The sequence below is a fragment of the Bombina bombina genome, chromosome 1 (genome assembly GCF_027579735.1).
Source record: "Bombina bombina isolate aBomBom1 chromosome 1, aBomBom1.pri, whole genome shotgun sequence".
Classification (NCBI taxonomy): domain Eukaryota; kingdom Metazoa; phylum Chordata; class Amphibia; order Anura; family Bombinatoridae; genus Bombina; species Bombina bombina.
The window spans coordinates 224085231-224109609 of NC_069499.1; the positions used below are offsets into that span (position 1 = coordinate 224085231).

A 24379-nucleotide genomic window follows, 5' to 3' on the forward strand; every position below is an offset into this window, starting at 1 on the left:
GTAAACAATCCTAGGGCAGATTGAGTTCTTAGTGGAGCACATTGTGATTTGTGCTGCCCATATTTTCGGATTGGGATGTTTATACTGGTCATAGCATTAGCATAACCAAATATGTGAGATCTTTGTACCGCACTGATTTCTGCTGTAGCAGCGGCATACACATAGCCACAACATCGCATCCCTAAGGATTATATTACAATTAAGGCGCATTGAACATCACACAATACTCTATTCAAGTAACATACTATTAGTCTCTTATAACCTTATGATGACGCTATTTGTTGGTGTATGTAATATTGTTTGTAATATAGTTTTTAATTTTTCCTTGGTGACTTTTTGACCCTCTAGGGCCTCTGTAAGGTCTCTCGCGCATGCGCAGTTGCGCTGAAGGGATGCCACACGCACTAGCAGGATCAGTACCAGGTAAAGCACATAAATTGTTTGTTCACTTGTTGTTTTGTAAGGTCTGAGGACGGTGGCAACACCGAAAACGTTCACCTAAAGTAAAGTTTGGTGGTTAACACGGAGAGTGCCTTTCTTGCTTCATTTTTATATATATATATATATATATATATATATATATATATATATATATAGATAGATAGATAGATAGATAGATAGATAGATAGATAGATAGATAGATAGATAGATAGATAGATAGATAGATACAGCTACATAACTATTTGGATGGAACCCAGATATACTGCCCAAATACATTATTTGTATATACAACCTATAGGTTTAACTGAGAACTAAACAAAGTTCTTAATACAAATTTACATTAACTCTGAATGACTAAAAGGACTGCTGTCAATGTAAGAATATATGAGCAAACCATTGTTTTCAGTAAATTACTCAATCTGAAAAATAAATTGATTGTGTAGTAATCAAAGGGTATCTACATGTCAGTAAGAGTAAGTAGGGAGATCCCCAGATTTAAGTCAACTCTTATTTACTCAGCAGCAGCTGTATAAAATTGGAGTATAATCACAGGGGAAACACCGGGTAGCTTCTAAGAACTAATGCTAAATGTAATACATCATCATTATTTGTACATAAATCAGTTGTACAGAAGATATAAAGGTATATACCCAGGCAAATAAAATTCACAAAATTCAGTTGTAAGTAGATATGTTAGACTATGCAGAGTTACTTCTGTATATATATCACATTAAAATACCAAGTACCTTGTTGAAGATATACGTGAGGCGTTAATATATATTAGTCTATACTGGCTAGAGCATATAAATCATATGTTGCTGAAATAAACTAGTTACACAACCAATAATAAAATATACAGTACCCACGTATGGGCACATAAAATACACCTATCTGTATAGAAAAGTATAATCATTGGATATGTAAATCCAAGTTATTGGCTCACTGCAGAATAATACTGTGCTGTTCTAGAAGTGCAAAAGCACCTCTGTAGTATATAAAGTATATTAGCATTAGAATTAGATATGCAAGAAATTAAATATGATATGCGCTTGACAAAAACACATTCCCCTTGTTGTTTGTAAGCAGCATACAGGAGGGCTGCCTCAGCAAGCGCAACTCCCACCTCAGGTTTTGCTGGTGCTGCCATGTACAAGTATCTGGTGATATACATATATTTTCTAGGTTCTGTATTAATTGCTTGTTCGCTGACAGGACTTCCAATACTGATACCTTATAAAACCTTTTGAGCTCAGAAGTTTGGATGACGATTTTTTTCACTAGTCATTTCTTCACTAGCAATTGAATTTAACTGAGGAACCAGTTCAAGTTTTTAAAGTTAATTTGATCAATGTATTTCAGTTCCAAATAGCCAGTTGTGTTCCTTTCTTTGTATTTGTGGTTTTCTAATTGGGGGTGAATACTAAGGTGCTGGATAGGGTGGTCTTGAGTCCTCTAGTCGTAGGACACTTGAGTATATATTTTCTTTTGTTATATATATATATATATATATATATATATATATATATATATATATATATATATAAAAATAGAAAAGAACAAAAAAAGGGGAAACCTTAATCCAGCACATACTCATAAAAAAGCCAATACAAAAACCAGACACATGAATCATTAATTAGGACAGCAGCATGATTTCAAACACATCACAAGGTTTATTATGGACTTAACTTCAGTAGAAAATTCAACAGGTGAACAAAGAGACACCAAAACAATATGCCTATAACTCCCTAGTTGCTACTAGTAAATCAGAATTATATCTAGGGGCATATTTATCAAAGTGCGAGCAGACATGATACAAGTTTGATAAAGGGGCAGGAGCCCCTAAACATTGCTCACTGTAATAAAAAGGAAATGTTACCTATCCTGAGTGCCATCTTTGTGTTCTACTTGATAGCAAATGGTTAATGACAGTTTCCAAAGCACATGCAGTTTTATGGCAAGCAAAAGCAAAGGAGTTCCTATTGCAGCAGTTCATTAAAAGCAAGCAGTTAGTATCCAACAAGGGGTCAGATATATGACATTCTTTGGCCAAAAATAACAGTTGTCTTAAAGCAGTCCTCCTAGAGTTGTATTAAGGCAGTTTAAATCACAGTATAAGTACTGTGTTGCAGATACTGAAGGATTGGAGGGTTTGGAGCAAGAGAATGTGGTCAACAATGTCAAAGGCTGAAGAAAGATCAAGAAGGATTAGCAGAGAAAAATGGCCTTCTGACTTTGCTGTAAATAGGCTGTTAGTAACCTTATTAATTGCTGTTTCTGTGGAGTGTTGAAATCCAGATTGCAAAGGATCAAGGAAGGAGTTTAATGTGAGGAAATGTGATAAAAATTTATATACAAGCCTTTTTGAGGGAAGGGGGAGTAGGGAAATAGGGCGGTAGCTGAATGGGAATGATGGTACAAAAGAAGATTTTTTGAGGATAGGTTTAATTAGTGCATATTTAAGGGATGAGGGAAATATACCGGTGCTGAGGGAAAGATTAAACATATGTGTTAGGATTGGAGTAAGAGTAGAAGAGAGGGAATTATAATGGAATTATAGTGACAAATTGCTCAGGGCAGGAAATGGAGGAGATGGAAGAGAGCAGAGATTTGAGAGAGTTTGAAAGATGTTCCTGATCTAATGACTTTATGCTTCTGTGGAGTGAAGTGTGAGGGTTAGAAGGAAGGAGAACAGTAGGAAGTGCTGTGATGTTACAAGTGAGGAAATTATGTTCATAAAGAGTTCAGGTGATTTTTTTTTACAGTTATGCTGAATCACTTTCAAGTCATTTAGTATATGGGTATTAAGTCCCTTTAAGTAAGTAAAAGTTGTTGTAATGTCAATTGACAATAATAATGCAGCATTTTTTTGTACTATTAATGCTCACTGACTGATAAGGACAACTTCTATTTTACTGGTGGAGAGGAGCAAGAAAATGATTATTCTGGACAGGAACATGATTTTTTTTAATACAAAAATTGAAATACAGTTTAAAATGTTATCTTTTAGATTAAACAAAGAAAAAAATACAATGTCGTTTAAAGGGCCATAATACCCAAATGTTTAAACACTTGAAAGTGATGCAGCATAGCTGTAAAAAGCTGACTAGAAAATATCTCCTGAACATCTCTATGTAAAAAAGAAAGATATTTTACCTCAAAATTTCCTCAGTAGCCACCTCCCATTGTAAAGGATTTCTAAGCAGCATTTTAGTGTGTCTGTCCTGGGACATCTGAAGGGATGAGCATCGTGCACTCTCATCTTATTTCACCAATCAGGTAAAGGAAGCTTACTATGAAATCTCATGAGAGTCAAGTCAAATCTCATGAGATCACAGTAAAAGTTCATGACCTCAGCACTGCTGATGCTGATTGGCTGCTGTTCATTTCTTCATTTTTTTAAAAATTTTTACCTGCAGCTGGGAGCAGTTGAGTATAACTTTTTACACAGAACTTACTCTGCTGAGCTGAGGAGATTGTGAGGTAAAATATCTTCCTTTTTTACATAGAGATGCTCAGGTGATATTTTCCTGTCAGCTTTTTACAGTTATACTGCATCAGTTTCAAGTGATTTAGCATCTGAGTATTAGGTCCCTTTAAGTAAATAAATGTTTAAACTACATTTGAAAATAATACAATTCTCATAGGCTGATAGGAGCATCTCAGTTTGCAAGCTTTGTAAGAAAACGTTGTTTTATTAATTATTGGGACATTCATTTCTATCTATCTATCTATCTATCTATCTATCTATCTATCTATGCATCTAACTATATATAGATTTTAATACCACCTAGAATGTCTCTTTTTTTTCCACTCCACTAAACTCTGTGCTGAGTAATAACAGATTATATTTTTCAACCAGCATTCAAATAATTAATTGTGAAAACACTTTCAATTGAATTGAAGTCCCAATGAAAAAGAAAAAATGTTAAATGAGTTGAAACAAAACACCTAAGTGATTATTTTTTAAGTAAATGGTTTACATTATTACTTCTGACCCAAGCACAGTACACTTTTCTCTGTAGCTCTTGCCACAGTCTCAAATACTGCTTGATTTCTGTAGTTTCTGTATATTTTAACAGCCTCTGGGCTGGACCACCAGGTATGAATGTAACCCAATTTAATTTTTTGGCACCTAATTCCCCAGCCCTCTCAGAGAGACTTGTCAAAACACTGGGCATATAAGAGCTATTTTATGAAGACTGATTTTTCTACTGCTTACAGAATATCATTTAAAATATTTTTAAAAAGCACCAAATAGAAAACCCAGCAGCAGAGTATAATATTTGATATTCCAGACATTGTAGCTTCTCTGTGGCCTGTATTCAATGTGCAGTTCCGAGATTTCCCAGCAGTTTAAACCAAAGTGATTATTCATATTACACTGTACAGTTCATTGTCATCCTTTATTCTATTCATACTTAGACAAGTAAGGCTGAATTTACTGGAATGATGTTATAATATCTACTCAAGTGGAACAGCTTAGTAACTATCAGTCATTAATGTGACACATACATAATTATAACACAATCACTGCCTAAGGTGCATTATGGTTAATACATACCTGTATTTATCTATCTAAATGAAAAAAATCCAACGCAGATCGATGCTTGCGTCATTACAGATGTTTTGAATTCACATTCGACTCTATTTGACACTTTTTCCAATTTATCAAACATTTGACAGGTACGCTTGCGCCTATACCAACACAGCGTACCTAGTTTTCAATCTGCCACCCTTGAGGTTGCAGATGCCATAGAACTCAATGGGAGTCTGAAAACACAGAAAGCTTATGTTCGATGCTGCAAGAGAATGAAGTATATTACATAATAAAAGTAAATTAGAAACTCTATTAAAATTGTATACCCTTTCTAAATCATACAATAATATTGCTCCAAATTTGGTGCACTAGTAGATATAGGGATACAAATGAAAAATACATTACTACTTATGGATTATGCTACAAATTTGCCTCTCATTACAAAGCTAGGGGACAATATTTCTACAAATTTGTTGAAATGTTTTGCCCCAAACTAATAGATATAGAGATAAAAATGAAATAAATACATAACATAATATAGCTAACTTCCTTTTTATTTTTCGTGAAAAATCTAAGTGCACTATGTTTAAGCCATGTAATACAAGTCCTACTCTCCACTTCGCACCACTTTTGACGCAACACTTTTCACACCAATTATGACGCAAACTCCTAAACAACCCACACACTAGTAAATTATTCAACCACTTTTGATTGGAATATGCATAATTGAATGATTTATGACATCAGCCAATCTGATTCAAATATACATTTTAAACTATCACATACAAATCAAAATGCTCGATACTTGTGTCATTGATCACCCATCAGAACTTGTAAGTGCCATTTGTTGTTTGTGTATTATAGTTTGAAACTATGTATTTGAATTTAGAATTAAAGATAAACATTGATGTTGACATTAGGACACAGAGTGTAATATATTAGACAAGGATTTTAAAATTCAAATTGATGTTTGATTCAATATAATCTTAAGCTGATAGCTCAAAGGAATAGCCCACCTAACATTACACTGTCATGAATAAGATACAGCAGAAATTAAAATCACTTCTTTACTGGCATGCTATTTTCAGTGTATTTCTTCCTTCTCTTGAATTTATTTTTCAGTAAGAAATCTCATCTTATATGCCAGCCCATTTTATAACACCTGTGAAGGGGTGGTTTTTAAAACTAGATTCCATTCAGGAGTGGTTACACAGGTACAGAAAGAAAACTGTCCCAGCTCTTAAAATATCCATTGATTGCAAATAAATACATATGATACTCTGATTACTTGTTATATTTGCAATTATTCATGCTCAGAATAATAATAAATTTACACTATATATATATAGTGTTATAAATAAACACAGAGATATGAAAGACAATATTGTTTAGAACATACAAAGTAATTTAGGGACATATAAATATATTTGCAAAAGATTTCTGACATAATTTATATATATATATATACAAGTTTGTGCAAAGATATATGTACAACTTCCAGCATTAATATTCATTTAAAATAAAATAAAAAAAACATGAGATAGGCGTATCATGAATCAAAGAAATATTAATACATTTATGTGAACATATCATATATCAGATATTTTTGTATAACAAATAAATAGAAAAATAAATATCTATGAGGTATTATTGTTTGTTCAAGTATAAATATAGCTTAACATAGATGTACAGATGTAAAATAAAAGATAAGCTTTAGAGAAATGTGCTTTTTCATGGACAGCAATGAAATGGTATAAATAACATTGGAAAAAACAGAATATCCGCGACATCATTGACTCTAAATTTATCAAAAGTCTGATGCTCATCGCTCCATACTTGACGCGCATGTTTTTGACAGACAATTTTATAAATAAGGGCATTGTATGCAGATCCACGGCAGCAATGTCTGGCGAGCGTATTGACCCCAGCGAATGCACCAAGATTGACGCTTTGATAAATCGAGGCCTATATTATTTTTCAGGTTGTGTGATAATCTCTCTCCAGGAAAGGACCTAGGTTGGCAAGAGACTGGAGAAACACTGCCCTAGATAAACCTAGGATGTAACCAATCAATGGGGTAATCAGAGAGCAAAACTATCAGGCATAGTTGCAACATACCAACAAGGAGGATCTGACACAGAAATAGGGCATCAAGGAACAATCCAATACATAGGTGTTATTACAAACATTGAGCGGCTTTACATAGAGTTAACTATGGGTAAAGAGTGTGCCAAAAATGCAAGCATGAGGAATCCTGTGTGGCAGAAAGATAACACACAGCGAACAATGACATGACACAACACAAAAAAAAACATTACTGCAAACCATTGCAGACTAAGCAGAAAAATTATGTGCACTAAAAATGCATTGCTAGACATTGGTCCTACCTCAAGATTTAGGACAAACTTGCCAAGCTGATTATTATTACAGTTCTTCTGAACTTTGCATTTCCATATGATTGATAAACTCTTAATGAGATCAGAAATTAAATTGATAGTTAAAGGGACACTGAACCCAAATTTTTTCTTTTGTGATTCAGAAAGAGCATGAAATGTTAAGCAACTTTCTAATTTACTCCTATTATCAAATTTTCTTCATTCTCTTGGTATCTTTATTTGAACTGCAAGAATGTAAGTTTAGATGCCAGCCCATTTTTGGTGAACAACCTGGCTTGTCCTTGCTGATCGGTGGATAAATTCTTCCATCAATAAAAAAGTGCTGTCCAGAGTCCTGAAACAAAAAAAATTTAGATGCCTTATTTTTCAAATAAAGATATTAAGAGAACAAAGAAAAATTGATAATAGGAATACATTAGAAAATTGCTTAAAATCGCATGCTCTTTCTGAATCACAAAAGAAAAAAAGTGGGTTCAGTGTCCCTTTAAGGGACGTCACATTTCATCTAGCTACCATGAGAATTATTCCCATATTGTTTTCTGAATAATTTGCTTTTTCCCATTAAATATATTTGCTTCTTAATTGAGTCTACTTGAAAAGTAAAGAATTATTTGTTTTACTACTATAAGTAGTTATAGTGTCTTCATGAGAAAATATTATGAATATATATACAGATTTCTGAGTCCCTTAAGAATACTATTATGAATCTCTATAACTTCTCTTAAAATCCAATTATTTTGCTTCTGAAAGTGGTTAATAATTATAATTTAATTCTGGACCACCAACTAATTTCACATTATATAATACTTTTCTTATTGCATGAGTATCTTTTTATTATTTTTGCTGACATAATATATTTTAGTAATGCTCTCTGGAGCACCGAAAAACACCTTATTCATTTTTAGTCCCAACTAAAAACACCCCCATATTGGCATCTTTAAAGCTCTTACTAACTTTCCAGTAAATGATTTTGGAAAAATGACTTCAGCATAATATTTGTAAGCCAAATTCACAGAAAAATGTAATTATTAAACTTAATTTAACGACGTGTCATTTCTTTTGAAGAGGGAAAGCTTCTCCTTAGACTTGTAACCAAGAATTTTCTTGCAAGCATTTTTTTTATTTGTTTAATACCACGTTTATACACTTGGTTTCTGGCATAGCATCAACTGAAATACTAAAACAAATTATCCTTATTACATGCATGTCAGAAAATAAAGTACTACTAAAATTTGATTTTTTTTTTAAGCATTTGAAAGAAGAGGAAGCTAACTCAAAAGTGTCTTGTAGGATAAACATATACGTAAACAATCATTTTTACATTACATATTTTATGATTCAATATAAAGGACAATAAAAAGGTTGAATTTAAAAATAGGGTAAATCATGTAAAAAACTAAAAAATCATTAAGGTAAATCAGGGGATAAAATATGTAACAATAACTCTTGGAGAAGAGAAAATAATTAGCTAGGATGGGAGATAAAAAAATAATTTTTCTAAGATAAGGGTTTGTAGAAAGAAATGAAAAACTGAAATTCTGGAACAGATAATTCTATGAATTCTATGAGGACTTAGACATGAACTGTTTTGTTTAACTTCTGTTTTCAACAACTTTACCAGGGAATGTATTCCTCTTTAAAACACATGGAACCCAATGCAATTCTAGATTATCTGTGTATCTTCAAAAATGGGTCTAAATGTTACCATTTATTTCCTATGTCATGGAGAGTCCACAACTTCATTCCAATTATTAGTGGGATATTCAACTCCTGTCCAGTAGGAGGAGGCAAAGAGCACCCCAGCAAAGCTGTTAAGTGTAACTTCCCTTAACCATAATCCCCAGTTATTCTCTTTGCCTTTGTCAATGGAGGATGTGCGAAGCCGGTGTCTAAAGATATTTAATCCTTTTTTTTTTTTTTTTAAAACAATTTATTTATTTGCAGGCAGGATACAGAACAAAAAAAATCATGAGGGGATGTGGGAGAAAAAGATGCAGAAAAAATAGAAGCATTACATTATGTCAAGATAAAATCATAGTTCCACATAATTATTCAGTTCAGTCATTTTTCTAAACCTTTCACATTCCACAAGAAAAACAAAGTTTAAATTATATTAGTAAGCAACCTTTCTTATTGCAAAGGAAATAGAAGGGAAAAAAGGCCGGGGGGGGGGGGGTCATTTTCAAAGACTCTCTTAGTATTCACCAAACTCCAAGAAGTACTAATTCTCGGCTAGATTTAGAGTTTTGTCGGTAAGGACCCACGTAGCTAACGCCGGCTTTTTTCTGGCCGCACCATAAAAATAACTCTGGTATTGAGAGTCCACATAAAGGCTGCGTTAGGCTCCAAAAAAGGAGCGTATAGCATATTTAATGCAGCTTCAACTCTCGATACCAGAGTTGCTTACGCAAGCGGCCAGCCTCAAAAACGTGCTCGTGCACGATTCCCCCATAGAAAACAATGGGGCTGTTTGAGCTGAAAAAAAACCTAACACCTGCAAAAAAGCCGCGTTCAGCTCCTAACGCAGCCCCATTGTTTGCTATGCGTAAACACTTCCTACGTCTGCACCTAACACTCTAACATGTACCCCGAGTCTAAACACCCCTAGCCTTACACTTATTAACCCCTAATCTGCCGCCCCGCTATCGCTGATCCCTGCATATTATTATTAACCCCTAATCTGCCGCTCCGTAAACCGCCGCTACTTACATTATCCCTATGTACCCCTAATCTGCTGCCCCTAACACCGCCGACCCCTATATTATATTTATTAACCCCTAATATGCCCCCCACAACGTCGCCTCCACCTGCCTACACTTATTAACCCCTAATCTGCGGACCGGACCGCACATCTATCATAATAAAGTTATTAACCCCTAATCCGCCTCACTAACCCTATAATAAATAGTATTAACCCCTAATCTGCCCTCCCTAACATCGCCGACACCTAACTTCAATTATTAACCCCTAATCTGCCGACTGGAGCTCACCGCTATTCTAATAAATGTATTAACCCCTAAAGCTAAGTCTAACACTAACACCCCCCTAAATTAAATATAATTTTAATCTAACGAAATTAATTAACTCTTATAAAATAAATTATTCCTATTTAAAGCTAAATACTTACCTGTAAAATAAATCCTATTATAGCTACAATATAAATTATAATTATATTATAGCTGTTTTAAGATTAATATTTATTTTACAGGTAACTTTGTATTTATTTTAACCAGGTACAATAAATATTAAATAGTTAAGATAATTACAAAATTACCTGTAAAATAAATCCTAACCTAAGTTACAATTAAACCTAACACTACACTATCAATAAATTAATTAAATAAAATACCTATAATTATCTACAATTAAACCTAACACTACACTATCAATAAATAAATTAAATACAATACCTACAAATAACTACAATGAAATAAACTATCTAAAGTACAAAAAATAAAAAAGAACTAAGTTTCAAAAAATAAAAAAATATTTACAAACATAAGAAAAATATTACAACAATTTTAAACTAATTATACCTACTCTAAGCCCCCTAATAAAATAACAAAGCCCCCCAAAATAAAAAAATGCCCTACCCTATTCTAAATTACTAAAGTTCAAAGCTCTTTTACCTTACCAGCCCTGAAGAGGGCCCTTTGCGGGGCATGCCCCAAGAAGTTCAGCTCTTTTGCCTGTAAAAAAAAACATGCAATACCCCCCCCAACATTACAACCCACCACCCACATACCCCTAATCTAACCCAAACCCCCCTTAAATAAACCTAACACTAAGCCCCTGAAGATCTTCCTACCTTATCTTCACCATACCAGGTTCACCGATCGATCCAGAAGAGCTCCTCCGATGTCCTAATCCAAGCCCAAGCGAGGGGCTGAAGAGGTCCATGATCCGGCTGAAGTCTTCATCCAAGCGGGGCAGAAGAGGTCTTCCATCCGATTGAAGTCTTCATCCAAGCGGGATCTTCTATCGTCATCCATCCGGAGCGGAGCGGCAGGATCCTGAAGACCTCCGACGCGGAACATCCATCCTGGCCGACGACTGATGGTTCCTTTAAATGACGTCATCCAAGATGGCGTCCCTGGCTTCCAATCCGAATCAAGTTCAATACGATTGGCTGATCCAATCAGCCAATCAGATTGAGCTCGCATTCTATTGGCTGTTCCGATGAGCCAATAGAATGTGAGCTCAATCTGATTGGCTGATTGGATCAGCCAATCGGATTGATCTTGATTCTGATTGGCTGATTCCATCAGCCAATCAGAATATTCCTACCTTAATTCCGATTGGCTGATAGAATCCTATCAGCCAATCGGAATTCGAGGGACGCCATCTTGGTTGACGTCATTTAAAGGAACCGTCATTCGTCGTTCAGTCGTCGGCCAGGATGGATGTTCCGCATCGGAGGTCTGCAAGATGGATCTGGAAGAAAGAAGATTGAAGATGCCGTTGATAGAAGACTTCAGCCGGATCATGGACCTCTTCAGCTCCCGCTTGGATGATGACTTCAGCCGGATCATAGACCTCTTCAGCTCCCGCTTGGATGATGACTTCAGCCGGATCATGGACATCTTCAGCCCCCTGCTTGGGCTTGGATCAGGACATCGGAGGAGCTCTTCTGCATCAATCGGTGAACCTGGTATGGTGAAGATAAGGTAGGAAGATCTTCAGGGGCTTAGTGTTAGGTTTATTTAAGGGGGGTTTGGGTTAGATTAGGGGTATGTGGGTGGTGGGTTGTAATGTTGGGGGGGGGTATTGTATGGTTTTTTTACAGGCAAAAGAGCTGAACTTCTTGGGGCATGCCCCGCAAAGGGCCCTGTTCAGGGCTGGTAAGGTAAAAGAGCTTTGAACTTTAGTAATTTAGAATAGGGTAGGGCATTTTTTTTATTTTGGGGGGCTTTGTTATTTTATTAGGGGGCTTAGAGTAGGTGTAATTAGTTTAAAATTGTTGTAATATTTTTCTTATGTTTGTAAATATTTTTTTATTTTTTGTAACTTAGTTATTTTTTATTTTTTGTACTTTAGTTAGTTTATTTCATTGTAGTTATTTGTAGGTATTGTATTTAATTTATTTATTGATAGTGTAGTGTTAGGTTTAATTGTAGGTAATTGTAGGTATTTTATTTAATTAATTTATTGATAGTGTAGTGTTAGGTTTAATTGTAACTTAGGTTAGGATTTATTTTACAGGTAAATTTGTAATTATTTTAACTATTTTAGCTATTAAATAGTTCTTAATTATTTAATAGCTATTGTACCTGGTTAAAATAAATACAAAGTTACCTGTAAAATAAATATAAATCCTAAAATAGCTATAATATAATTATAATTTATGTTGTAGCTATATTAGGATTTATTTTACAGTTAAGTATTTAGCTTTAAATAGGAATAATTTATTTAATAAGAGTTAATTAATTTTGTTAGATTAAAATTATATTTAATTTAGGGGGGTGTTAGTGTTAGGGTTAGACTTAGCTTTAGGGGTTAATACATTTATTAGAATAGCGGCGAGATTCGGTCGGCAGATTAGGGGTTAATAATTGAAGTTAGGTGTCGGCGATGTTAGGGAGGGCAGGTTAGGGGTTAATAAATATAATATAGGGGTCGGCGGTGTTAGGGGCAGCAGATTAGGGGTACATAGCTATAATGTAGCTGGCGGCTCTTTGCGGTTGGCAGATTAGGGGTTAATTATTGTAGGTAGGTGGCGGCGACGTTGTGGGGGGCAGGTTAGGGGTTAATAAATATAATATAGGGGTCGGCGATGTTAGGGCAGCAGATTAGGGGTACATAGGGATAATGTAGCTGGCGGCGGCGTGCGGACGGCAGATTAGGGGTTAATAAGTGTAGGTAGCTGGCGGCGACGTTGTGGGGGGCAGATTAGGGGTTAATAAATATAATATAGGGGTCGGCGGTGTTAGGGGCAGCAGATTAGGGGTACATAAGGATAACGTAGGTGGCGGTCGGCAGATTAGGGGTTAAAAAAATTTAATCGAGTGGCGGCGATGTGGGGGGACCTCGGTTTAGGGATACATAGGTAGTTTATGGGTGTTAGTGTACTTTAGAGTACAGTAGTTAAGAGCTTTATGAACCGGCGTTAGCCCAGAAAGCTCTTAACTACTGACTTTTTTCCTGCGGCTGGAGTTTTGTCGTTAGATTTCTAACGCTCACTTCAGACACGACTCTAAATACCGGAGTTAGAAAAATCCCATTGAAAAGATAGGATACGCAATTGACGTAAGGGGATCTGCGGTATGGAAAAGTCGCGGCTGAAAAGTGAGCGTTAGACCCTTTTTTGAGTGACTCCAAATACCGGAGGTAGCCTAAAACCAGCGTTAGGAGCCTCTAACGCTGGTTTTCACGGCTAACGCCAAACTCTAAATCTAGGCCTCTGTGTCCCTAAATGGAAATATCATGATGTCCTGTTCTGCCTTTGTCAGAGCTTTAATAAATATTGACCTTTTTCTAAATAAATCATATATTTGTGACTCATTATTAATATCCAGCATACATTGTTTTTTTTTTTAATAAATTCTATTATTTCAGAGAACTTCGGTATAAGCTTATCTTTCCATTGATGGAAAATTAGACTTCTAAATGCTAACAATATAGAATTAATACATTTATTTTCTTCAGACGTCCTATGAGATATGGAAAGAAAGAACATTTCAAATATGTTTAATTTGAACATTTTATTTTGAACCCAGTGTTCCATTCTCCCCCAAAGTTGCTAAATTTTAGGGCAATCCCATAACATATGCAGTATATCAGCTTCCAGAAATTGACACTTTTGGACATTTATTAAAATTTATATTGAGCCATTTATAACCTTTATTGGGTGTATACTATGACATATATAATAATTTCAAGTGTGATTCTCTCCAAGTAGCAGAAAGAGTAGTATTATGAACCTTATTAATAGAACCTACAATAATCTTTTCATTTACATTGCTAAAATTACCTTGCCATTTAGCAGCAATGTACATTAAATTCCTATCTCCATTTATGGAGGAGAGAATCTTATACCAATGAGATATAGGAAATAAACCCTTTTTGACAATCTCAGCCTATGCATCTAGCTTGCCCCAACTCCAATCCCAACCATGAATAGAGATAATATTAGTAATGTAATGCCTAACCTTTAAATAAGGAAAAATCTTTATTATCAAGTAAAAATTCATTTTTCAAGTCCAGTAAAGTTCTAACATTTTTGGTGTCTTTACTTATAAACTGGGTTAATTTGTAAAGTCCGGACATTGCCCATCTATTAAACACATCAGATTGAATCCCTGCAGGAAATTCCGGATTAGCTATAACAATTTGATGATCAGAGATATTAAACTTAAGACCTAACGTACATATCTTCTGCCAAGCCCTTAATACATTTTGTATGGAACTTAGGTATTTTTATTAGTTTAGGAAGATTTTTAGGAGGACAATGAAGCAATGGTATTAATGAGTATGGATATATAATATTTTGCTCTAACTCACACAGAGAAAAATAGCTAGAAATCGCTAGCCACCCTACTACTATTTTCCCTAATGAGACCAAATTATACAATTCCAGGTCTGGCAGGGCTAATCCACCATATTTTTTGGTAGAAAGAGTTTTTTTTATTGCTATTCTAGGTTGTTTTTTTTCCTTGAAAGATAAAAATATGTTAATGCAGAATAAAAGTTTTTAAAATCTTTATTTCTAAGGAGAATTGGGGTAATCTGTAGTATATATACAATTTTAGGGAGAGAGATCATCTTGAAAATGGCTATACGCCTTGAAATAGATAAAGGAAAATTATGCCAGTGTTTCAAATCTTTATTTTTAGTCAGGGTGGATGTAATGTTAAGTCTATACCAATCAATTGGATCTAATGAAATTAATATACTGAGATATTTAAAGGATGCTTCAACAGATCTAAATGGGATGTCATAAAGAATCTTAGAGTCTTTTTTTAAACAACAAAATTCTGACTAAGTTGTATTTACTCTGTATCCTGAAAATTAGCTAAACAACTCTATATTTTGTTTAAGGTTTAAAACATTCTTAGAGGGATTGGAAATATAAACTAAAAGGTCATCCGCATATAATGCAATGTTTGCTTCTTTTTTTACCTATTTTAATACCTTCCACTTGTTGACAAATCAGGATAGCAAGTGATTCTATGGCTGTGATAAATAAAAGAGGTAAAAGTGCACATCCTTGTCTCGTTCCTTGATTCAATGTTATCTCCTGTGATAATTGACCATTAATCAACATTGAGGTCTTTGGACTGTTGTAAATGTTTTTAACAAATTGTAGGAAACGTCCCTGTAGACCAAATTTCTCCAAAGAAAGAAATACATGATCATGTTGTACTGAATCGAACGCCTTCTTTGCATCCAAAGAAATAACAGCCATGTCAGGTGTATCTGTTTTCTTTTTTAAATTAAGTCTATTATTAAAAAAAAGTTCTCTAATTTTTGTGGAAGCATTCCTACCTTTAAGGAATCCCACTTGATTTATATGGATCACCTGATTTAAGGGAGTTTGGAGTCTTTTGGCTATTATAGATGTCAAAATTTTATAATCCCGTTAAGGAGAGCAATTGGTCTATATGAACTCATATCATATGGATCTTTCCCTTGTTTCAAAATCAATGTAGTTCAGGATGAAGAGAAGGTGCACAGACATGGTTTATTCTCTATATAATAACTATTATATAAATTTTGCAAATACAGAGTAATTTTAGATTTCAAGATCTTGTAAAACTCATTCAGCAAGAGATCTGGTCCAGGTGTTTAATTCAATGATATTACTTCAATTATGTCTAAGATCTCTTTATCAGACACTGCAGTATTAATTTCTGTTAGTAACTGTTCTGAAACTACTGGATTTTTAACTTTGTCCCAAAACTTTGCTTTATTATCTGAATTGATTTCTTTATGGGTATATAAAGTCTGCATAATAAGACGAGAACGAGGGCAGAATGTCTTTAGTACTCATATATATGACCATCCACCTTAATAGCTTCAATTCCACGGGAACTAGAGTCGTTTTTAGTTAGTCTGGCCAAAAGTTTCCCAGACTTATTCCCATGTCTGTAAAATTTAGCTTGTAATTTTAATTATTTTTGTGAACTGGAGTAAATCAGAAAGGTGTCTCCTTTTTTTTAGGCTCTGCACATCTATCCCAGTTCTCAATTGTGGGGCTCAATAAATAACTATTATATGAGTTAACCAAGTAATTAATAACCTCCTTTTCTTTATCTTTATATTTTCTTTTAAGTGCCGTGGTATAGGCAATAATATCTCCAGTCAAGACTGATTTGGCTGCTAGCCTGAAAATCTCAGGTTTGTCCATATACTCACTGTTCAGAGAGCAATATTTGCCCCATTTCCTAAAAGACATTCTTTAAACTTAAAATCTTTACATAAGTATACAGGAAAATTGAAACAATGAAAAAAATAATTAAAGGCATGACAAAATACCTCCAAAATAATAAGAGCACGAGCTGACTGACAAAATGTAGAAATAGATGTATTAACACTAATATTTATTAGACTTTCGCTAATAAGGAATATGTCTATTCTGGAGAGTGACCTATACTGTTTAGACATACAAGAGAAACCTTTAGTGCCTGGGTTTTGCAGTCTCCATATATCCCTTACTCCTAAAATTTTCCTAAACTGTTTATTCTCCATTTTATCTCTCTTAGTTTTACCCTGATTCTTACTCTGCCTTAATATGTCTAGGGGATATTGGAGTGCCATATTGAAATATCCTCCTAAAATTAGGTGACCTTCAAGTACGTTTAATATTTTAACCTGGAGGGAGTCCCAGAACACTGGGTCCAATTGATTAGGTGCATATAAGTTGCCTAATGTAAATATTCCATTTACAGTTTTTATATTAAGAATTATATATCTCCCCTCTGGATCAACATATGTATAAAGTACTTCATATTTTTTATTTTTACTGAATAAAATAGTGACACCACTTTTCCTGGCAATTGAGGGGGAGGCTATCACCTCCCCTACCCAGGAGGATTTAAGTTTTAACTCTTCCTTATTTGTTAAATGTCTTTCTTGTAAGAAAGCAATTATCATGTGCAACTTTTTGAGATGTTGAATAATAGCCTTCCATTTGATAGGGGAGGTGATGCCCCCCACATTCCAAGAGGTCATTAACAATTTGTGTTCACTATCCATAAAAATGTTTCTCTATTTTTCTCATTTTAAAATAAGAGTGTCTGAGTTTAAAAAAGGAAAAGGGGCAGGGGAAAAAAGAACAAAAAAAAAAAAGGGGAATAGAAGAAAGGACGGGAAAATAGGCTGATAGAGAAAATAGTTCCATTCCCATTGATAAACCGTATCAGTAGTGATTTGAATAAGGCATAACATATTCAGTTAGAGATTTTTCTTTGAGATTAAAAATTGTTCTGCCTCTTTTGCATCATCAAAACAATATGTGGTCTTATCATCTGTAATTTTCAGTCTTGCCGGATAGATTACTGTAGCTCTTAGACCCTCTTTCAACATCTTACTATATATAGGGGTTAATTCTTTTCTTTTTACTAAAGTTTCATATGAAAAATCTTGAAAAATCAACATTTTTGTACCTTTCGAAATTGGTGTAGTAAAAGTATTTTGTCTTGAAAATTCAGCAATTTAACAATTACTGGTCTGACTCTAATACTGCCGTCTTTATTAGTTAAGGATTTACCAATTCTATGAGCTTTCTCTACTATGATTGGTACATGTGAGGTTGACACATCTAAGAGAGAAAGAAGTGTAGTTGAGGCAAATTTAATTAAATCCTCATATGATTTAGACTCAGAAATTCCTAAAATCCTAATATTATTTCTCCTACTACGAATTTCAAGGTCTTTAATCCTAATCTGCATTTTGTGAATTACTTTCTCATTCTCCTCTAATTTAGTTTCATGTATTTCAGCAGTATCTTCCAAGTCAGACACTCGTTGCTCTCCTTCTAGTACCCTACGTATTCTCTGTCTAAGAGTCAGAATATCTGTTTGAATTTCTAATTTAAGTGAGTCAAATTGAGTAGCAAGTGATTCAATAATGTTTTTAACCAACAATTGTCTATCAGTAGACTCGCTCAAAGTGCTTTGGTTGTTATCAGAATGTACTTCTACTAAAGTTTCCATAGAGTTCTTGGTTTTTCTATCTCTGTGTTTACCCGCCATAATTGGATATTTTGCTCTAGCTTGTGACTAGCCTCTAATAATTAGAATATACTTGATGATTGTGTTACAAAAAAATAAGATAAAATAAGAAAAAAAATAAGAAAAAAGTGGGGGGAGGGTGCTTACAATGTGTACTATAATAATATATGAAGATAGGGAGGAAGAAGGGGAGGAGAAGAGTCCTGGTCTAACAAGGGAATTATCTGTTCTTCACCTCTACCTCACCTAAAAGTTATAGAGTTTAAGACAAACTAGGATATAATACTCCTTAAACCATTTTTATCTATATATTAATTGTAAAATAGAGATAATGCACAATTGGAATAGAAAGCAATTTTAATTGGGATCAAATTCTGCTAAATTATCACTAATAATTAAATATACAACATGTTAAAGCATAATCCTTCCTTTACATATCTTAGGTATATCTAGGTAAAGTTACATATATTTAGTTGTTTAGAAAACCAGCAGGGGAGAGAAAAAATATAACTCTCTCAAGGAGCCATTTAAATGGTGTACCCAAGCAGTAATTATTATGAACCTGATGACATATGTAACTCTTAATCCAAGGAGTAGTACTGCTATATACTTATGGTTAAACTTTAAATACTTATATAACAATACTGTAGGATACATTTTTTTCCCTTTCTTTTCCTTTCTCTTTTTTTTCTTTTTCTTCCCCTCGCTTTTTTCTTTTCTTCTCCTTCTCCTTTTTCTCTATATGTAGAACTGTTATTTTAAGTAAAAATAAAGATCTGTGCCAACATTTTATAGAGTCTAAGTAACCAGGCTCTATACAAAACATGCACAAGAAAAGGGAGGAAAATAACAAGCTAGTTATTTCAGATAAGATAAATACATGCTTTCTAACAGTTCATAAAGAGATAAATTAATTTATGCCTTAATCAATCTGCTGCTTATAGGATGATATAATGCAATATGTCTGATTATCATGTGCATCCAGCAGTATCAGGATGTAGAAACCAACATAATGATAAGCCCCGTGGAGGTTATAAGTCTCTAAATTATTTGATGATAAATGTTATTTCTTTTTCCTGGAATGTTTATTTTCTTATTGTAGATATTTATATTTTTAAAACTTTGCAGTTCCATGAGACATTTTAAGGGAAAGAGACAAGTTCAAATCAAAGAATCTCCCATGTGCAAAAAAAAGTATATGTTTTAAGAAAGGTATTATGCTCAAACGCCCATTAATCAGTGTAGGGAGCACAAAAATGGTTGCAATCTAGGTATGTAAGAAATCTTCACCTAAGCAGGTGTCTTCACTGGAATTACGACAAAGCATATATTATGTGGGTACACAAGAGAGTCCAGTATATAACATGCCTTCCCCCTTCTTAACTGTTCCCAAGAGAGAGTAAAGTAAGGCAGTACTTGAGAATTATGTCCCACACTTCCAGACTCAGTTACCTCACTTAGGGCTTACCTCCTTTTTGGTGTTTCTCGGACTGAGAGACAACCATACCAATGTCAAATACCCCGAGATAGACTCCTAGGCTCCTTATTTGGTTCGCAAAGTCTGATGATTCTGGGCAGATTTCTGCTATAGCATATACTTAAACAAATCACTCCTTCTAAGGACCATCAGTGATGGGAACTGCACAGCGCAAGTAGCTCAGATGAGGTACACTGAATGGGGGTGGAGTGCCAGGTTTTTTCCTCTGGCCGACGAATAGCCAAACTAGGCAAAAATCCTGGTGACTAGGCCCATACCAAGGATCAGCAGTGTGTAGGGCATACAGACAGGGAATGCCAACACCAGAAGCGTGCAGCATGCCTGCGTGTAACCGCAACACCTCTCCTCTTTCTTTAATCCTTTTAATGGGTACTTGAAGTCTTTGCTTTACTTCTAACACTTTGCTACCCCTTTGCAGAAATCCAGGGTTGGTTACTCTGTTCTTTCTTTTACTACAGGTCCCTGACAGGGAGTGAAGTACCGGTCACACCTAGGTAACTTTTATCTGCCCTGCAGCTGGATCCATAGGTAAGTGCTTTTGCCTTCTAGATACTGAAGGACAGCACTTTTGAGGTTATCCCTCAAATGGATAATTTTTGGGAACTGGTTATCCTTATTGATAAGGTTACATATTATGGGCTGCTTTAATGGCACTTTACAGGCACACTATATGTTAAGAGACAGTAAGAGAGGCTAAACTTGGCAGAAGGGTTTGTGTTATGGGGTTTCTACCTTTATTTTTGCTTAGATTAACTTCAGAGAGTTAGACTAAGAGGTTTTGTTATGTATACTGGTCTTTTCACTTTAATAATGTAATGTAATTTTTGCGTGCTTACTATGTGGCGCAGTTTTTTTTTTGGCCACTCAAGTGACCTCCGCACTTCTGCTGTATCGGAGCAGAGCTTCGTGAGCCTAACAGTGTTGGCTTGCAATTTGAACTTGATGAACGGATCGTCTGTCCAGAGGAGAGGATTGCGGCCTCTTACTAGTGGGGTATTATTTCTGTCATGGTAAGAGACTCAGGCAACAGAGCGATTGAGGTTGTTTTTTAGGGTGACAGATTCTTTTGCCCTCAGCATTTAGTCTTGTTTATGTAAAAAAATGCAAACTAAATTGGTGCATTATCGTTATTTTGTACAATTTTTTTAAATTCTGATTGTCATATTTAGTGGGATCTGATTTCTGTAGCTATGGACTCAGAACAGGATCAGTCAATATCTATGGATAAATGCTTGCTATGTTTGGAGGCCCAAATTGTCTTGCATATGCATTTTTTTCATGCTTAGCTAAAACTTCAAAATTTAAAGACAAGTTACTCCCTTCTGAACCAAGTATCTCTCAGGATAATGCTGTGCGTGACATGCCTCTGCTTTCTCCACAAACATCCCAAGTCTTAATTGTTTCTCATGCTGTGCCTTCTGTTTCCTCTCAACCTCCTGGGGGGGTTTATTTATCAGGGGATTTTGCCGCACAGATAACCTCTGCTGTATCTGTGGCTTTATCTGCTTTTCCTAATTCAGGTAAGCGTAAGAAGAAATCTAAACATGTGTCTGCTAGTAAGGTTTCTAACGCTAAATCCCACACTCGTCAACCTTTCCCAAATGTCTAATGATGAGGATACTTCAGTAGCTTCAGAAGATGAGATCTCAGACTCTGACACAATGGGGGAAAACTTTTCTGAATCTGAGGAAGTTAATTTCAGATTTAAACTTGAACCTGTTGCTCCTCCTTGGAGCCTTAATCTAGTTCTTAAAGTTTTGCAGCAGGCTTCATTTAAGCCAATGCATGTTGTTGATATAAAGTTCAGTAGCGGACCTACTCAAAAGAGGGCCCTGGTGCAACATTTTTTGCCCCCCAAAGATAATTAAATAGTAAGCAATAGTAATATACATATAGCTCTGTATAATGATTTTGATTAGATAGATGGACCTGCTACCTGCCTTAATAAATGGCTCCCCTGCATTAGGTTTGTACACATTTTGCCACGCTTATATATAGACTGGCTGCTATGGGCCCCACCAGCTCTTGGGCCCTGATGCCACGACACTTGCTGCTCCAATGGTAGTTCCACCCCTGATAAAGTTGTTATGCTGGAAGGTTTTATTTCTCCTTGCTATTTCTTCCCCGTACTTTATTTTTCATGCATATAATGTGGTCCTTCATAGTAAATTGGGGTTTCTCCCTAAGGTGGTGTTGGATTGAAACATTAATCAGGAAATTGTTGTTCCTTCTTTTTGTCCTAATATTTTTTCTCATAATGAGCTTCTTTTGCATAACTTGGATTTTGTGCATGCTCTAAAATTTTACCTACAAGCTACTAAAGATTTTTTGACAATCTTCTGCCCTGTTTGTGGTTTTCTCTGGAAAGCATAAGGATCAGAAGGCCACTTCTCTTTCCCTTTCCCTCTGGTTAAGGAGTATAATTCAGATTATTATAACCTTGGTGACTAAATAATCTTGATTTTATTAAAGACAGGAGGCGAATATTTTAGCATAATTCTTTACTGATTCCAAAAACAGCAGCAAAGAAGACTACACAGAAAGAAAAAACAACATAGCAACAGTATATAACCAATCAGAACACAGCATAGTAATAAACTGCACTGAACAAATTAAGACCTTCGTCTTTTCTTTGCTGCTTCCAAGATAGCAGGTCACGGTGATCTAAAATTTTACCTACAAGCTACTAAAGATTTTTGGCAATCTTCTGCCCTGTTTGTGGTTTTCCCTGGAAAGCATAAGGGTCAGAAGGCCATTTCTATTTCCCTTTCCCTCTGGTTAAGGAGTATAATTCATTTTTGCTTATGAGACTGCTGGACAGCAGCCTCCTGAGAAAATTACGGCTCATTCCACTAGGGCTGTCTCCTCATCTTGGGCTTTCAAAAATGAAGCTTCTATGGAACAGATTTAAAGGCTGCAACATGGTCTTCTTTGCATACTCGGCTGAGGCCTCTTTTGGGAGAAAAAATCTTCAACGGGTGGTGCCTTTGGTTAAGGTCCTCCTGCCTTGTTCTCCTTCCCTTTTTATTCTGTAGCTTGGGTATTGGTTCCCACTAGTAATTGGAATGAAGTCGTGGACTCTCCATGCCATAGGAAAGAAAACAAAATGTATGCTTACCTGATAAATTTCTTTCTTTCTGGGCATGGTCTTCACGACCCTGCACTCTTTTTAATTATAATTTGGCAGTTTTTTTTAGTTAACCTCAAGCACCTTGTTTCTTCTTTTTCCATTTTCCTTCAGCTGAATGACTGGGGATTATGGGTAAGGGAAGTTACACAACAGCTTTGCAGGGGTGCTCTTTGCCTCCTCCTGCAGGCCAGGAGTTGAATATCCCACTAGTAATTGGAATGAAGTTGTGGACTCTCTATGCCCGGAAAGAAAGAAATGTATCAGGTAAGCATAAATTTTATTTTTAACAACCTAATAAGTTTTAATAAACTGTATACAATAAGTAATAACTTTTCTAAAATTGTCAGCCTAGTTAGTAATGATTTTAAACATACATTTATTAATTATATTCACATATATATTAGGTTCAAGGTCTAAATAATTGTCCATGATCTAGTAAACCTTACAGCCTGTTCTGTTTCCAAAGTTCCTGTATTTTATTAAGAATATTTGAGTTTCTTTATTTTGGCTTGTTATGAATCTTCTATGTTCAGATTCATTTTATATTTTGTCTTATCTTTTCCATCCCTCCATTAGTTGCATCACAACTTCCATCACCCATCATGCAATTTGGTACATCTCTGTCTTGACTGATATGGCTGAAAGATTTATCAAAGATGGAGGACAGTGCTTTGTTAATTAGAATCTTATGTTTCCCCTTTAAAATACAGGCCACTCCCATGAAACGCCCAAGAAACTGCCTCAGAAGACCTATATATTCGTTATGTCTGTGATTTCTATTGTTAATAAAGAACAAAAAAATAAAAAACACCTTACTGTTAAACTTATATGAATTGTGGGGATACATGTTTTATTTATGTGTATTTTATTGTATAATGCTATAATATGCCTTTTTTTAGGAAGAACATTTTTTGTTCATGATATTAATATTAAATTACACTATACACTATAAGAAAATCTCAGAGTAGAACTAACAACACATAATTCAGACATATTTGAGATTACTGTGAGGGGAAGAATTAAGAAATGATGAGCAGTGAGAGACAGAAAAACAGTGAGCAATTTGAGCAGTGAGAGACAGAAAAACAACAACAAAAAAATCCAGAAAAACATATTTCAAAAAAGTTATATATTAATTTTCATTTTAATTAGTGAAATAAGTATTTGATCACCTATCAATCCGCAGGATTTCTGGCTTCCAGGTGT

At 34.9% G+C, this 24379-nt stretch overlaps 1 long non-coding RNA gene across 1 annotated transcript in view; it reads left to right on the top strand.

Moving 5' to 3' along the window:
• The window catches only part of LOC128636844 (uncharacterized), a 40950-nt gene extending 16950 nt beyond the window's left edge, over positions 1–24000 (top strand). Inside the window, exons 2-3 of the long non-coding RNA XR_008398759.1 lie at positions 349–423; positions 23750–24000. This is a non-coding gene — a long non-coding RNA (uncharacterized LOC128636844). The remainder of the gene's footprint in view (positions 1–348; positions 424–23749) is intronic.
• Positions 24001–24379: the final 379 nt, after the last annotated feature.